The sequence below is a fragment of the Salmo salar genome, chromosome 18, assembly GCF_965601325.2.
Source record: "Salmo salar chromosome 18, fSalSal1, whole genome shotgun sequence".
NCBI classification, from domain to species: domain Eukaryota; kingdom Metazoa; phylum Chordata; class Actinopteri; order Salmoniformes; family Salmonidae; genus Salmo; species Salmo salar.
Window position 1 is genome coordinate 83497672 of NC_138308.1, and position 16088 is coordinate 83513759.

Below are 16088 nucleotides of genomic sequence, written 5' to 3' on the forward strand. Positions count from 1 at the left end.
ACTCAGACGCGGGCAGTACAGGAGCATCATGGTTAAAAACTGTCAGACTGGCCAATAGCTTCTACCCCCAGACCATCAGGCAACTGAATAGCCACCACTAGTCAGCTTCCTGCTCCCCCTGTCCTCCTCTAGCCTGCCCCAATGGACATTTATTATTGTTACATTAGAAAATATGTATATATAGTATTATTTGTATTAGAATTATTATACTTATAATCATTATTATTATTATTGTTTCATTCACTTCCCTTTGACCTGCACTGTTGGATCTTGGAGCTTAACAATGTCACTGTACCCTGCAATTACATCTGTGAACATGTGCATGTGAATAATATAATAAAATCTACACACACACACACACACACACACACACACACACACACACACACACACACACACACACACACACACATACACACACACACACACACACAAGCTGTTCCATTAACTAAGAATGGTTTAGCCTGTCTCAACTTTCTTTTCAGGAAAATGTAACTAGTTTGTTGTAGATGGGATTCTATTTTTCAATTAATCTGTTCTATCTGCATGTATTTTTAAAGTACAGTATGTACAGTGTTAGAATATTGAATTAGTTAAGTAAAAAATAACATTACGATTTATATGTTTTATATTATATACAGTATTTCTGTGATTCTATCTCCTACACAATTTTCCCTGTGCTTTCTGTTCTGTATCGGAGTCTATGTCAAGTCTAAGTCAATGTAACATCAGGGGTCTCTGAGAGGGATGGAGGGGTAGTTTATCTGCTATTGTGCAGTACACTGTGTCTGATTTGTTGACCTTATTCTAGTTTCATGTCATCTGACCAAAGCTTCTGTTCCAATCCACGTGCCAATGTTGTTTAGCAAACTCCAGGCGTTTACATTTGTTTGATGACATGAAAATAGAACTCTTTGGTCATGCAAACCAGTGGTGGGTTTGGGGTCAAAATGAGCCCCATACCTACTGTAAAATATGGTGGTGGATCTATGATGTTATGGAGCTATTTGGCTTGTACTGGTGCCGGGGCCCTTGTTAAGGTCAACCTGCCTGTTTGGCCCTGTCCGGGGGTATCATCGGATGGGGCCACAGTGTCTTCTGATCCCTCTTGTCACAGCCTCCAGTATTTATGCTGCAGTAGTTTATGTGTCGGGGGGCTAGGGTCAGTCTGTTACATCTGGAGTATTTCTCTTGTCTTATCCGGTGTCCTGTGTGAATTTAAATATGCTCTCTCTAATTCTCTCTCTCTTTCTGTCTTTCTCTCGGAGGACCTGAGCCCTAGGACCATGCCTCAGGACTACCTGGTATGATGACTCCTTGCTGTCCCCAGTCCACCTGGCCGTGCTGCTGCTCCAGTTTCAACTGTTCTGCCTGCGGCTATGGAACCCTGACCTGTTCACCGGACGTGCTTGTTGCACCCTCGACAACTACTATGATTATTATTATTTGACCATGCTGGTCATTTATGAACATTTTAACATCTTGACCATGTTCTGTTATAATATCCACCCTGCACAGCCAGAAGAGGACTGGCCACCCCTCATAGCCTGGTTCCTCTCTAGGTTTCTTCCTAGGTTTTTGGCCTTTCTAGGGAGTTTTTCCTAGGGAGTTTTTCCTAGCCACCGTGCTTCTTTCACATGCTTTGCTTGCTGTTTGGGGTTTTAGGCTGGGTTTCTGTACAGCACTTTGAGATATCAGCTGATGTACGAAGGGCTATATAAAAATACATTTGAAATTTGATTGAACCACATCATGAACTTTACCCAGTACCAGGACATTTTAGCCCAAAACCTGGTCGCCTCTGCCAGGAGACTGATACTTGATCGTAAGTGGAAGACAATGGGTATAAGACAATAACCCCTAGAACATATCAAAATCCCCAACCATTGCAAAATCAACATTTTGCAATGGCCATCTCAGTCTCTGGACTTGAAACCCATTGAAAACCTGTGTTTTGAATTGAAGAGTGCAGTCCATTAGCACAGACAAAGGATTTCAAGGATGTGGAAAGATTCTGTATGGAGGAATGGTCCATCCCAATGTGTTCTCCAACTCATAAAACATTTTAGAAAAAGCCTCAGTGCCGTTGTCCTCGCAAGGTGAGGTATTGAAAATAGAGGTGTCAATCATGTTTTAAATATTACTTGTTAAACAAAATCTATTTCTCTGACCAATTGTATTATTAAAAATAATATAATTGTAATTTTTTTTTGCATACAATATAACTCAGTATTTGAATTATTTATTTTATATAGTCATTTTTGTTAATCTTTATCAAGGGTGTCAATAATTTCAGAAGTCATATATACACTACATGACCATATATACACTGCACCTGCTCGACGAACATCTCATTCCAAAATCATGGGCGTTAATATGGAGTTGGTCCCCCCTTTGCTGCTATAACAGCCTCCACTCTTCTGTGAAGGCTTTCCACTAGATGTTGGAACATTGCTGCAGGGACGTGCTTCCATTCAGCCACAAGAGCATTAGTGAGGTCGGGCGCTGATGCTGGGCGATTAGGCCGGGCTCGCAGTCGGCGTTCCAATTCATCCCAAAGGTGTTCGAAGGAGTTGAGGTCAGGGCTCTGTGCAGGCCAGTCAAGTTCTTCCCCACCGATCTTGACAAACCATTTCTGTATGGACCTCACTTTGTGCACGTGGGCATTGTCATGCCGAAACAGGAAAGGACCTTCCCCAAATTGTTGCCACAAAGTTGGAAGTACAGAATTGTCTAGAATGTCATTGTATCGAACAGTTCTTGTGCTGATGTTGCTTCCAGATCCAGTTTGAACTCAGTAGTGAGTGTTGCAACAGAGGACAGAGGATTTTTACGGGCTACATGCTTCAGCACTCTGCGATCCAATTCTATGGGCTTGTGAGGCCTACTATTTCACGGCTGAGCCGTTGTTGCTCCTAGACATTTCCAATTCACAATAACTGCACGTACAGTTGACAAGGGGCAGCTCTAGCAGGGCAGAAATTGGACGAACTGACTTGTTGGAAAGGTGGCATCCTATGACGGTGCCACATTGAAAGTCACTAATCTTTTCATTAAGGCCAATCTACTGCCAATGTTTGTCTGTGGAGATTGCATGGCTGTGTGCTTGATTTCAGACACCTGTCAGCAACGGGTGTGGCTGAAATAGCCGAATCCACTAATTCAAAGAGATGTCCACGTACTTTTGTATATATAGTGCATATACACACAGGGGAAATGGGAAAAAATACAAAGATAACTACATTTGAGCACATATCTGTAGTGCTATATAAACAATAATTGGATACAATCCACTATCGCCTTAAATGAAATGAATCACATGCGTCTAGCACAGGGTCATAGGATATCTTGCTTTCTGGAAGCATTACAAAAAGCTGCTGACCCAACCACACCAATGCCATACAAATCAAATATATGTGAATGTGTTTCATTAAAACATGCAGCATGAATATACTGTATCACACACCATGAAAAAACTAACAAGGAAGTTAATGAAAGCTAACTGCATTCCTAACTTTATCATGCAAGTAATACTTTAACACACAATCACTGATTGTCTTTCTTATCTAGGAAAGACTCCCGGTATGTTAGTTGAAAAGTTTTCTGAAAATACCCCTACACTCAGCTTGAGAGTTAGACCATGTGGACTGGGTGTGTTTGGGGTCTGTAGCACAGTAATGGAAATTTGGTAGAGCACGGCACTTGCAACACCAGGGTTGTGGGTTCCATTCCCTCGGGTGACCAGTATGAAAAAGTATGAAAAAATTTGCAGTCACTGTAAGAGTGTCTGCTAAATTACAGAAAATGTAATAAACATTTACATTTCCACAACCCACCCTGATGTTGACCTTTGCTTACCTGGAAGACCTCTGCGATCACATTTCAGTTTTAGAAAGCAGGAGATCTTAAGATCATGTTCTTGAAGCGTGTCATTTGTGTGTGTTGGTTGTAGAACTACAGTAGTTTCATGATAAAGTATAGTAAGAGGTCCTTTCTATCTTAGATGAGGGAGGTTATAGAATGTTGCACATCACTATTTTTATCAGAGAAAGGATGTCATATGTCTCAAGTTCTTGATATGTATTGATGTTACTATTTCCTGATGTTACAACTGAACTATAACTGATCAACCTAAAGTAGTAGTTTGGAGAGTCTCTTTTGACATTTCTATTCTATTCTAATATAATATTATGTTTCATTACCAGGGGTATTCCAATGTAATGCCAGACATTCAATTATAGAGTTTTGCTGTCAGCAATGTGGTTGAAACTGAAATGTTGCCACCCCAGCACTTTTCCTGGTTTGTTAAAGAGGAAGTGATACACAGTACCAGTACTGACCAGCTCATCAGAACTGCTGCAGAGAGGATATGACATTAGAAACTGTCCTTTTCAGACACACCCTTCCCTAAAAAGTCATTATGAAAATCTCAATGGGTCTTCAGCTGATGGGGTACGGCAGTTGAACTTAGCCCATGAGGCATTTATAAGTTGTATTCTTCAAGATTCAATGGGTATATATCATTAAAGAGATTCTCCGGCACTGTTATATACTTTTTAGCCTGTAGTTAAGTATCGCTCATGAGCCAAAAGTGGTCCTTGACACTTGCGTACTATGTCACATATGTGCAGATTGCTCTCTCTCTCTCACTCTGCTGTAGCAGCATGATGTACCTCTTGCTAGATGTCACTCACAGGGCAAGAGGCTGAAGCTCATTGGTTGAACTCGAATTGCTACGGCTGGCACAGGTGGGGGAAATGTAGGTTAAATGGCGCAGCACAACTTCCAGAAAAACAATTGCGGTCAATCTAGGGACTTCCTGGCTAATTAGGGTAAGACAGAAATTCTGCTCAGACTACATAATACACTACTGTATATATACAAAAGTATGTGGAAACCCCTTCAAATGAGTGGATTTGGCTATTTCAGCTACACCCGTTGCTGACAGATGTATAAAATCGAGCACACAACCATGCAATCTCCATACACAAACACTGGCAGAACAATGGCCTTACTGAAGAGTTCAGTGCCTTTCAACATGCAACCGTCATTGGCTGCCACCTTTCCAACAAGTCCGTTGGTAAAGTGTCTGCCCTACTAGAGCTGTCCGAGTCAACTGTCAGTGCTGTTATTGTGAAGTTGAAACTTCTAGGAGCAACAACGGCTAAGCATTGAAGTGGTAGGCCACACAAAATCCCAAAACGGGCCCGCCGAGAGTGCTGAACCACGTAAAAATCGTCTGTCCTCGGTTGCAAAACTCACTACTGAGTTCCAAACTACCTCTGGAAGCAACATCAGCACAATAACTTTTCGTCGGGGCTTTAGAAATCTCTTTCCATGGCTGAGCGTCCGCACACAAGCCAAAGATCACCATGCGCAACGCCAAGTGTTGGCTGGAGTGGTGTAAAGCTTGCTGCCAATGGATGCTGGAGCAGTGGAAACACATTCTCTGGAGTGATGAATCAGTCTTCACCATCTGGCAGTCCGACGGACGAATCTGGGTTTGGTGGTTGCGAGAAAAACGCTACCTGCCCAAATGCATATTGCCAACTGTAAAGTTTGGTGGAGGAGGAATAATGATCTGGGGCTGTTTTTCATGGATCAGTAGAGTACAGTACAATAGAGTAGGGTACAGTTCAGTAGAGTACAGTGCAATAGTGATAAAAGTATATTTTAGTTAGAATTTACATACATTTATATGAAGACAAATGCAGTCAGAGCAACAATCTTTCCAAAGTATGATCTGACTTCAGTAAGTAGTACGGTAACTATTATTTTAGACATATAAACTATATATGCAAAAGTATGTGGACACCCTTTCAAATGAGTGGAATTGGCTTTTTCAGCCCCACCCATTGCTGACGTGTATAAAAACAAGCACACAGCCATGCAATCTCCATAGCCAAACATTGGCAGTAGAATGGCCTTACTGAAGAGCTCAGTGACTTTCAACGTGACACCTTCATAGGATGCCACCTGTCCAACAAGTCAGTTGGTAAAATTTAGAGCAGAAGAGCACAGTACAAGGGTACAGTACAGTAGAATAGGGTAAAGTAGAGTGCAGTACAATATAGTAGGGTACAGTTGAGTTGAGCACAGTGCAATAGAGTAGGGTAATGTTCAGTAGAACACAGTGCAATACATTCAACTAGAGTACAGCAGAGTACAATTCAGTAGAGTACAGTAGAGTAGGGTACAGTCCAGTAGATCACAGTACAATAGAGTAGGGTACAGTACAGTAGAGTAGGGAACAGTTCAGTAGAGCACAGTGCAATAGAGTAGGGTACAGTTCAGTAGAGCACAGTGCAATAGAGTGGGGTATAGTTCAGTAGAGCACAGTACAAGAGTGGGGTACAGTAAGGTAGAGTAGAGTAGGGTACAGTTTAGTAGAACACAGTGCAATACATTGAAGTAGAGTACAGCAGAGTTCTGGTCAGTAGAGTACAGTAAAATAGAGTAGGGTATAGTTCAGTAGAGCACAGTACAATACGTTCAATTAGAGTACAGTAGAGTAGGGTTTAGCTCAGTAGAGCACAGTACAGTAGAGTAGGTAACAGTAGAGTAGAGTGCAGTAGAGTAGGGTTTAGTACAGTAGAGGACAGTGCAATAGAGGGTTTAGTTAAGTAGAGCACAGCGCAATAGAGTAGGGTACAGTTCAGCAGAGCACAGTACAATAGAGTAGGTTACAGTTTAGAAGAGCACAGTACAATAGGGTAGGGGACAGTACAGTAGAGAACAGTACAGTAGAATTGGGTTCAATAGAGCAGGGTACAGTAAATATAGTAGGGTACAGTTGAGTTGAGCACAGTGCAATAGAGTAGGGTAATGTTCAGTAGAACACAGTGCAATACATTCAACTAGAGTACAGCAGAGTACAATTCAGTAGAGTACAGTAGAGTAGGGTACAGTCCAGTAGATCACAGTACAATAGAGTAGGGTACAGTACAGTAGAGTAGGGTACAGTTTAGTAGAGCACAGTGCAAAAGAGTAGGGTATAGTACAGTAGAGCACAGTACAATAGAGTAGGGTACAGTACAGTACAGTAGAGTAGGGTACAGTTCAGTAGAGCACAGTGCAATAGAGTAGGGTACAGTTCAGTAGAGCACAGTGCAATAGAGTAGGGTGCAGTTCACTACAGTAGGGTACAGTTCAGTAGAGCACAGTGCAAAAGAGTAGAGTATAGTTCAGTAGAGCACAGTACAATAGAGTAGGGTATAGTTCAGTAGAGCACAGTACAATAGAGTGGGGTACAGTACAGTAGAGTAGAGTAGGGTACAGTTTAGTAGAACACAGTGCAATACATTGAAGTAGAGTACAGCAGAGTTCAGTTCAGTAGAGTACAGTAAAATAGAGTAGGGTACAGTTCAGTAGAATACAGTACAATGCGTTCAATTAGAGTACAGTAGAGTAGGGTTTAGCTCAGTAGAGCAGAGTACAGTAGAGTAGGGAACAGTAGAGTAGAGTGCAGTAGAGTAGGGTTTAGTACAGTAGAGGACAGTGCAATAGAGTAGGGTTTAATTAAGTAGAGCACAGCGCAATAGAGTAGGGTACAGTTCAGCAGAGCACATTACAATAGAGTAGGGAACAATACAGTAGAGCACAGTACAATAGAGTAGGTTACAGTTTAGAAGAGCACAGTACAATAGGGTAGGGGACAGTACAGTAGAGAACAGTACAGTAGAATTGGGTACACTAGAGTAGGGTACAGTTCAGAAGAGCACAGTACGGTAGAGTAGGGTACAGTTCAGTAGAGAACAGTACAGAAGAGCAGGATACAGTTCAGTAGAGCGCAGTACAATAGAGTAGGGTGCAGTTCAGTAGAGCACAGTACAATAGAGTAGGGTACAGTTAAGTAGAGAACAGCACAACGAGTATAGTACAGTTCAGTAGAGCACAGTGCAATAGAGTAGGGTACAGTACATTAGGGTACAGTTCAGTAGAGCACATTACAATAGAGTAGGGTACAGTTCAGTAGAGCACAGTACAATAGAGTAGGGTACAGTTCAGTAGGGCACAGCACAACAGAGTATGGTACAGTTCAGTAGAGCACAGTGCAATAGAGTAGGGTACAACTCAGTAGAGCACAGTACAGTAGAGTAGGGTACAGTTCACTTGAGCACAGTACAAACGAGTAGGGCACAGTTCAGTTGACCACAATACAATAGAGTAGGGTACAGTACATTAGAGCACAGTAAAAAAGAGTAGGGTATAGTTCAGTAGATCACAGTACAGTAGAGCAGGGTACAGTACAGTAGAGTACAGTAGTGTACAGTACAGTAGAGTACAGTACATTTACATTTACGTCATTTAGCAGACGCTCTTATCCAGAGCGACTTACAAATAGAGTTGCGTACAGTTCAGTAGAGCACAGTGCAATAGAGTAGGGTATAGTTCACTAGAGAACAGTACAGAAGAGTAGGGTACAGTACAGTAGAGTACAGTACAACAGAGTAGGGTGCAGTTCAGTTGACCACTGTGCAATACATTCAACTAGAGTACAGTAGAGTCCAATAAAGAAGGGTACAGTTCAGTAGAGCAAAGTGCAATTGAGTAGGGTACAGATACAGTGGGGGAAAAAAGTATTTGATCCCCTGCTGATTTTGTATGGTTGCCCACTGACAAAGAAATGATCAGTCTATAATTTTAATGTTAGGGATATTTGAACAGTGAGAGACAGAATAACAACAAAAATATTGAGAAAAACGCATGTCAAAAATGTTATAAATTGATTTGCATTTTAATGAGGGAAATAAGTATTTGAACCCCTCTCAATCAGAAACATATCTGGCTCCCAGGTGTCTTTTATACAGGTAACAAACTGAGATTAGGAGCACACTCTTAAAGGGAGTGCTCCTAACCGCAGCTTGTTACCTGTATAAAAGACACCTGTCCACAGAAGCAATCAATCAATCAGATTCCAAACTCTCCACCATGGCCAAGACCAAAGAGCTCTCCAAGGATGTCAGGGACAAGATTGTAGACCTACACAAGGCTGGAATGGGCTACAAGACCATCGCCAAGCAGCTTGGTGAGAAGGTGACAACAGTTGGTGCGATTATTTGCAAATGGAAGAAACACAAAAGAACTGTCAATCTCCCTCGGCCTGGGGCTCCATGCAAGATCTCACCTCGTGGAGTTGCAATGATCATGAGAACGGTCAGTAATCAGCCCAGAACTACACGGGAGGATCTTGTCAATGATCTCAAGGCAGCTGGGACCATAGTCATCAAGAAAGCAATTGGTAACACACTACACCGTGAAGGACTGAAATCCTGCAGCGCCCGCAAGGTCCCCCTGCTCAAGAATACATATACATGCCCGTCTGAAGTTTGCCAATGAACATCTGAATGATTCAGAGGACAACTGGTGAAAGTGTTGTGGTCAGATGAGACCAAAATGGAGCTCTTTGGCATCAACTCAACTCGCCGTGTTTGGAAGAGGAGGAATGCTGCCTATGGCCCCAAGAACACCATCCTCACCGTCAAACATGGAGGTGGAAACATTATGCTTTGGGGGTGTTTTTCTGCTAAGGGGACAGGACAACTTCACCGCATCATTTGACAGGGCCATGTACTGTCAAATCTTGGGTGAGAACCTCCTTCCATCAACCATGGCATTGAAAATGGGTCGTGGATGGGTATTCCAGCATGACAATGACCCAAAACACACGGCCAAGGCAACAAAGGAGTGGCTCAAGAAGAAGCACATTAAGGTCCTGGAGTGGCCTAGCCAGTCTCCAGACCTTAATCCCATAGAAAATCTATGGAGAGAGCTGAAGGTTTGAGTTGCCAAACGTCAGCCTCGAAACCATAATGACTTGGAGAAGATCTGCAAAGAGGAGTGGGACAAAATCCCTCCTGAGATGTGTGCAAACCTGGTGGCCAACTACAAGAAACGTCTGACCTCTGTGATTGCCAACAAGGGTTTTGCCACCAAGTACTAAGTCATGTTTTGCAGAGGGGTCAAATATTTATTTCCCTCATTAAAAAGAAAATCATGTTATAACATTTTTGACATGCGTTTTCCTGGATTTTTTTGTTGTTATTCTGTCTCTCACTGTTCAAATAAACCTACCATTAAAATTATACACTGATCAATTCTTTGTAAGTACAAAGTACAAAATCAGCAGGGAATCAAATACTTTTCCCCCCCACTGTAAGTTGAGCACACTAAAACAGAGTAGGGAACAGTACAGTAGAGCACAGTACAATAGAGTAGGTTACATTTCAGAAGAGCACAGTACAATATGGTAGGGTACAGTACAGTAGATCACAGAGCAATAGAGTAGGGTACAGTACAGTAGAGTAGGGTAGGGTACAGTAGAATAGGGTACAATAGAGCAGTGTACAGTAAATAGAGTAGTGTACTGTTCAGTAGAGCACAGTACAATAGAGTAGGGTACAGTACAGTAGAGTACAGTAAGTAGGGTACAGTACAGTAGAGTACAGTAAGTATTTGACCCCCTCTCAATCAGAAATATATCTGGCTCCCAGGTGTCTTTTATACAGGTAACAAACTGAGATTAGGAGCACACTCTTAAAGGGAGTGTTCCTAACCGCAGCTTGTTACCTATATAAAAGACACCTGTCCACAAAAGCAATCAATCAATCAGATTCCAAACTCTCCACCATGGCCAAGACCAAAGAGCTCTCCAAGGATGTCAGGGACAAGATTGTAGACAAGGCTGGAATGGGCTACAAGATCATCGCCAAGCAGCTTGGTGAGAAGGTGACAACATTTGGTGCGATTATTTGCACCAAATGTAACAGTACAGTAGGGTAGAGAAGAGCAGGGAGCAGTACAGTAAAGCACATTACAATAGAGTAGGGTATAGTTCAGTAGAGCACAGTACAATAGAGTAGGGTACAGTTCAGTAGAGCACAGTGCAATAGAGTAGGGTACAGTACATTAGGGTACAGTTCAGGAGAACACAGTAATATAGAGTAGGGTACAGTACAGTAGAGCACAGTATAATATAGCAGGGTACAATTCAGTAGAGCACAGTGCAATAGAGTAGGGTACAGAATATTAGAGCACAGTGTAATAGAGTAGGTTATAGTTCAGTAGAGCACAGTACAGTAGAGCAGAGTACAGTACAGTAGAGTACAGTACAATAGAGTAGGGTACAGTTCAGTTGAGCACAGTACAGAAGAGTACGGTACAGTACAGTAGAGTACTGTACAATAGAGTAAGGTATAGTTCAGTAGAGCACAGCGCAATAGGGTAGGATACAATTCAGTAGAGTCCAATTGAGTAGGGTACAGTTCAGTAGAGCACGGTACAATACATTCAACAAGAGTACAGTAGAGTACAGTTCAGAAGAGCACAGTACAATAGAGTAGGGACAAGTACAGTAGAGCACAGTGCAGTAGAGTAGGGTATAGTTCAGTAGAGCACAGGTCAGTAGTGTAGGTTACAGAACAGTGGGGTACAGTAGTGTAGGGTACAGTACGGTACAGTAGAGTAGGGCACAGTACAGTACAGTATAGTAGAGTAGGGTACAGTTCAGTAGAACACAGTGCAATACATTCAACTAGAGTACAGTAGAGTACAGTTCAGTAGAGCACAGTTTAATTGAGAAGGGTTCAGAACAGTAGAGCACAGTACAATAGAGTAGGGTACAGTTCAGTAGAGCACAGTACAATAGAGTAGGGTACAGTATAGTACAGTATAGTAGGGTACAGTGCAGTGGAGTACAGTACACAAGAGTTGGTTACAGTACAGTACAGTAGAGTAGGGTACAGTACAGTAGAGCACACTACAATAGAGTAGGGTACAGTTCAGTACAGCACAGTGCAATAGAGTAGGGTGCAGTTCAGTAGAGATCAGTACAATAGAGTAAGGTTCAGTTCAGTAGAACACAGTGCAATACTTTCAAGTAGTGTACAGTAGAGTAGGGTATAGCTCAGTAGAGCACAGTACAGTAGAGTCCGGTACTGTGCAGTACAGTGCAGTAGAATAGGGTACAGTACAGCAGAGGACAGAGCAATAGAGTAGAGTAGAGTAGAGTTCAGTTGAGCACAGAACAAAAGAGAAGGGTACAGTTCAGTAGAGATCAGTACAATAGAGTAGAGTACAGTTCAGTAGAGATCAGTACATTAGAGTAGGGTGTAGTTCAGTAGAGCACAGTACAATAAGGTAAGGTACAATTCAGTAGAACACAGTGCAATACTTTCAAGTAGTGTACAGTAGAGTAGGGTTTAGCTCAGTAGAGCACAGTACAGTAGAGTAGGGTACAGTTCAGTAGAGCATACTACAATATAGTATTGAACAGTACAGTAGAGCACAATACAATTGAGTAGGGTACCGTTCAGTTGAATACAGTACAATACATTAAATTAGAGTACAGTAGAGTAGGGTTTAGCTAAGTAGAGCACAGTACAGTAGAGAAGGGAACAGTAGAGTAGAGTGCAGTAGAGTAGGGTTAAGTACAGTAGAGGACAGTGCAATAGAGGGTTTAGTTAAGTTGAGCACAGCGCAATAGAGTAGGTTACAGTTCAGAAGAGCACAGTACAATAGGGTAGGGTACAGTACAGCACAGCACAGTGCAATATAGTAGGGTACAGTACAGTACAGTAGAGTAGGGTACAATAGAGCAGGGTACAGTATATAGAGTAGTGTACTGTTCAGTAGAGCACAGTACAATAGAGCAGGGTACAGTAAATAGAGTAGTGTACTGTTCAGCAGAGCACAGTAAAATAGAGTAAGGTACAGTACGGTAGAGTACAGTAGAGTAGGGTAACAGTACAGTAGGGTACAGAAGAGCAGGGCACAGTTCAGTAGAGCACATTACAATAGAGTAGGGTACAGTTCAGTAGAGTACAGTACAGAAGAACAGGGTACAGTTCAGTAGAGCACAGTACAATAGAGTAGGGTGCAGTTCAGTAGAGCACAATACAGTAGAGTAGGGTACAGTTCAGCAGAGCACATTACAATAGAGTAGGGTGTAGTTCAGTAGAGCACAGCACAACAGATTAAGGTACAGTTCATTAGAACACAGTGGAATACTTTCAAGTAGTGTACAGTAGAGTAGGGTACAGTTCAGTAGAGCACAGCAGAATGTAGTAGGGTACAGTACAGTAGGGTACAGTACAATAAAGTACAGAACAATATACAGTATAGTGCAATATATACAGTACAGTACAGTGCAGCAGAGTACAGTTCAGTAGAGTTCAACAGACCATTACAGTAGAATAGGGTACAGTACAGTACTGTAGAGTAGGGTACAGTTCAGCAGAGCACAGCACAACAGAGTAGGGTACAGTACAGTAGACGCAGTGCAATTAAGTAGGGTTTTGTTCAGTACAGAGCAATAGTACAGGGCAATAGAGTAGGGAACAGTACAGTAGAGCACATTACAACAGAGTAGGGTACAGATCAGTAGAACACAGTACAATACATTCAACTAGAGTACAGTAAAGTAGGGTACAGTACAATAGAGCACAGTACAACAGAGTAGGGTACAGATCAGTAGAACACAAAACAGTACATTCAAGTAGAGAAGAGCAGATTAGGGTTTAGCTCACTAGAGCACAGTACAATAGAGGAGGGTTCAGTTCAGTAGAGAACAGTACAATAGAGTAGGATACAGTACAGGAGACTACAGTACAGAACAATAGAATAGGGTACAGTACAGTAGAGTAGGGTACAGTTCAAAAGAGCACAGTAAAATAGAGTAGGATACAGTACAGTAGAGTACAGTACAGTAGAGTAGGGTACAGTACAGTAGAGTACATTACAATAGAGTACAGTACAATAGAGTAGGGTACAGTTCAGTAGAGCACAGTACAAACGAGTAGGACGCTGTTCAGTTGAGCACAGTACAATAGAGTAGCATCAAAACACATTTTATTTGTCACATACACATTGTTAGCAGATGTTAATGAAAGTGTAGCGAAATGCTTGTGCTTCTAGTTCCGACCATGCAGTAATATCTAACAAGTAATCTAACCTAACAATTTCACAACAACTTCCTTATACACACAAGTGTAAAGGAATGAATAAGAATATGTACATGAAAATATATGAATGAGTGATGGCCGAACGGCATAGGCAAGATGCAGTAGATGGTATAGAGTACAGTATATACATATGAGATGTGTAATGTAGGATATGTAAACATTATATAAAGTGGCATTGTTTAAAGTGGCTAGCGATACATTTATTACATCAAGATGGCAAGATGCAGTAGATGGTATAGAGTACAGTATATACATATGAGATGAGTAATATAGGGTATGTAAACATTAGTGGCATTGTTTAAAGTGGCTAGTGATACATAATTACATACATTTTTCCATTATTAAAGTGGCTAGAGATTGAGTCAGTATGTTGGCAGCAGCCACTCAATGTTAGTGATGGCTGTTTAACAGTCTGGTGGCCTTGAGATAGAAGCTGTTTTTCAGTCTCTCGGTCCCCGCTTTGATGCACCTGTACTGACCTCACCTTCTGGATGATAGCGGGGTGAACAGGCAGTGGCTCGGGTGGTTGTTGTCCTTGATGATCTTTTTGGCTTCCCTGTGACATCGGGTGGTGTAAGTGTCCTGGAGGGCAAGTAGTTTGCCCTTGGTGATGCGTTGTGCAGACCTCATTACCCTCTGGAGAGCCTTATGGTTATGGGCGGAGCAGCTGCCGTAACAGGCGGTGATACAGCCCGACAGGATGCTCTCGATTGTGCATCTGTAAAAGTTTGTGACTGTTTTCAGTGACAAGCCAAATTTCTTCAGCCTCCTGAGGTTGAAGGGGCGCTGTTGTGCCTTCTTCACCACGCTGTCTGTGTGGGTGGACCATTTCAGTTTGTCCGTGATGTGTACGCCGAGGAACTTAAAACTTTCCACCTTCTCCACTACTGTCTCGTCGATGTGGATAGTGGGGTGCTCCCTCTGCTGTTTCCTGAAGTCCACAATCATGTCCTTTGTTTTGTTGACATTGAGTGTGAGGTTATTTTCCTGACACCAAACTCCGAGGGCCCTCACCTCCTCCCTGTAGGCCGACTCGTCGTTGTTGGTAATCAAGCCTACCACTGTAGTGTTGTCAGCAAACTTGATAAATGAGTTGGGATTTTAGCAAACTTGATAAATGAGTTTACCCACGACTGCGTATGGCTACGCAGTCGTGGGTAAACAGGGAGTACAGGAGAGGGCTGAGAACGCACCCTTGTGGGGCCCCAGTGTTGAGGATCAGCGGGGTGGAGATGTTGTTTCCTACCCTCACCACCTGGGGGCGGCCCATCAGGAAGTCCAGGACCCAGTTGCACAGGGCGGGGTCGAGACCCAGGTTCTCAAACTTATTGACGAGTTTGGAGGGTACTATGGTGTTAAATGCTGAGCTGTAATCGATGAACAGCATTCTTACATAGGTATTGCTATTGTACAGATGGGTTATGCCAGTATGCAGTGTGATTTCGATTGCGTCGTCTGTGGACCTATTGGGGCGGTAAGCAAATTGGAGTGGGTCTACGGTGTCAGGTAGGGTGGAGGTTATATGATCCTTTACTATTCTCTCAAAGCACTTCATGATGAATGAAGTGAGTGCTACGGGGCGATAGTCATTTAGCTCAGTTACCTTAGCTTTCTTGGGAACAGGAACAATGGAGGCCCTCTTGAAGCACGTGGGAAAAGCAGACTGGGATAGGGATTGATTGAATATGTCCGTAAACACACCAGCCAGCTGGTCTGCGCATGCTCTGATGACACGGCTAGGGATGCCGTCTGGTCCCGGCAGCCTTGCAAGGGTTAACACGTTTAAATGTTTTACTTACGTTGGCCGCAGGTTTTGGTAGCGGGCCGTGTCAGTGGCACTGTATTGTCCTCAAAGCAAGCAAAGAAGTTGTTTAATTTGTCTGGGAGCAAGACGTCAGTGTCCGCAACAGGGCTGATTTTCTTTTTGTAATCCGTGATTAACTGTAGACCCTGCCACATACTTCTCGTGTCTGAGCTGTTGAATTGCGACTCTACTTTGTCTCTATACTGACGCTTAGCTTGTTTGATTGCCTTGCAGAGGGAATAGCTACACTGTTTGTATTCGGTCATGTTTCCGGTCGCCTTGCCATGATCGAAAGCAGTGGTTTGCATTTCAGTTTTGCGCGA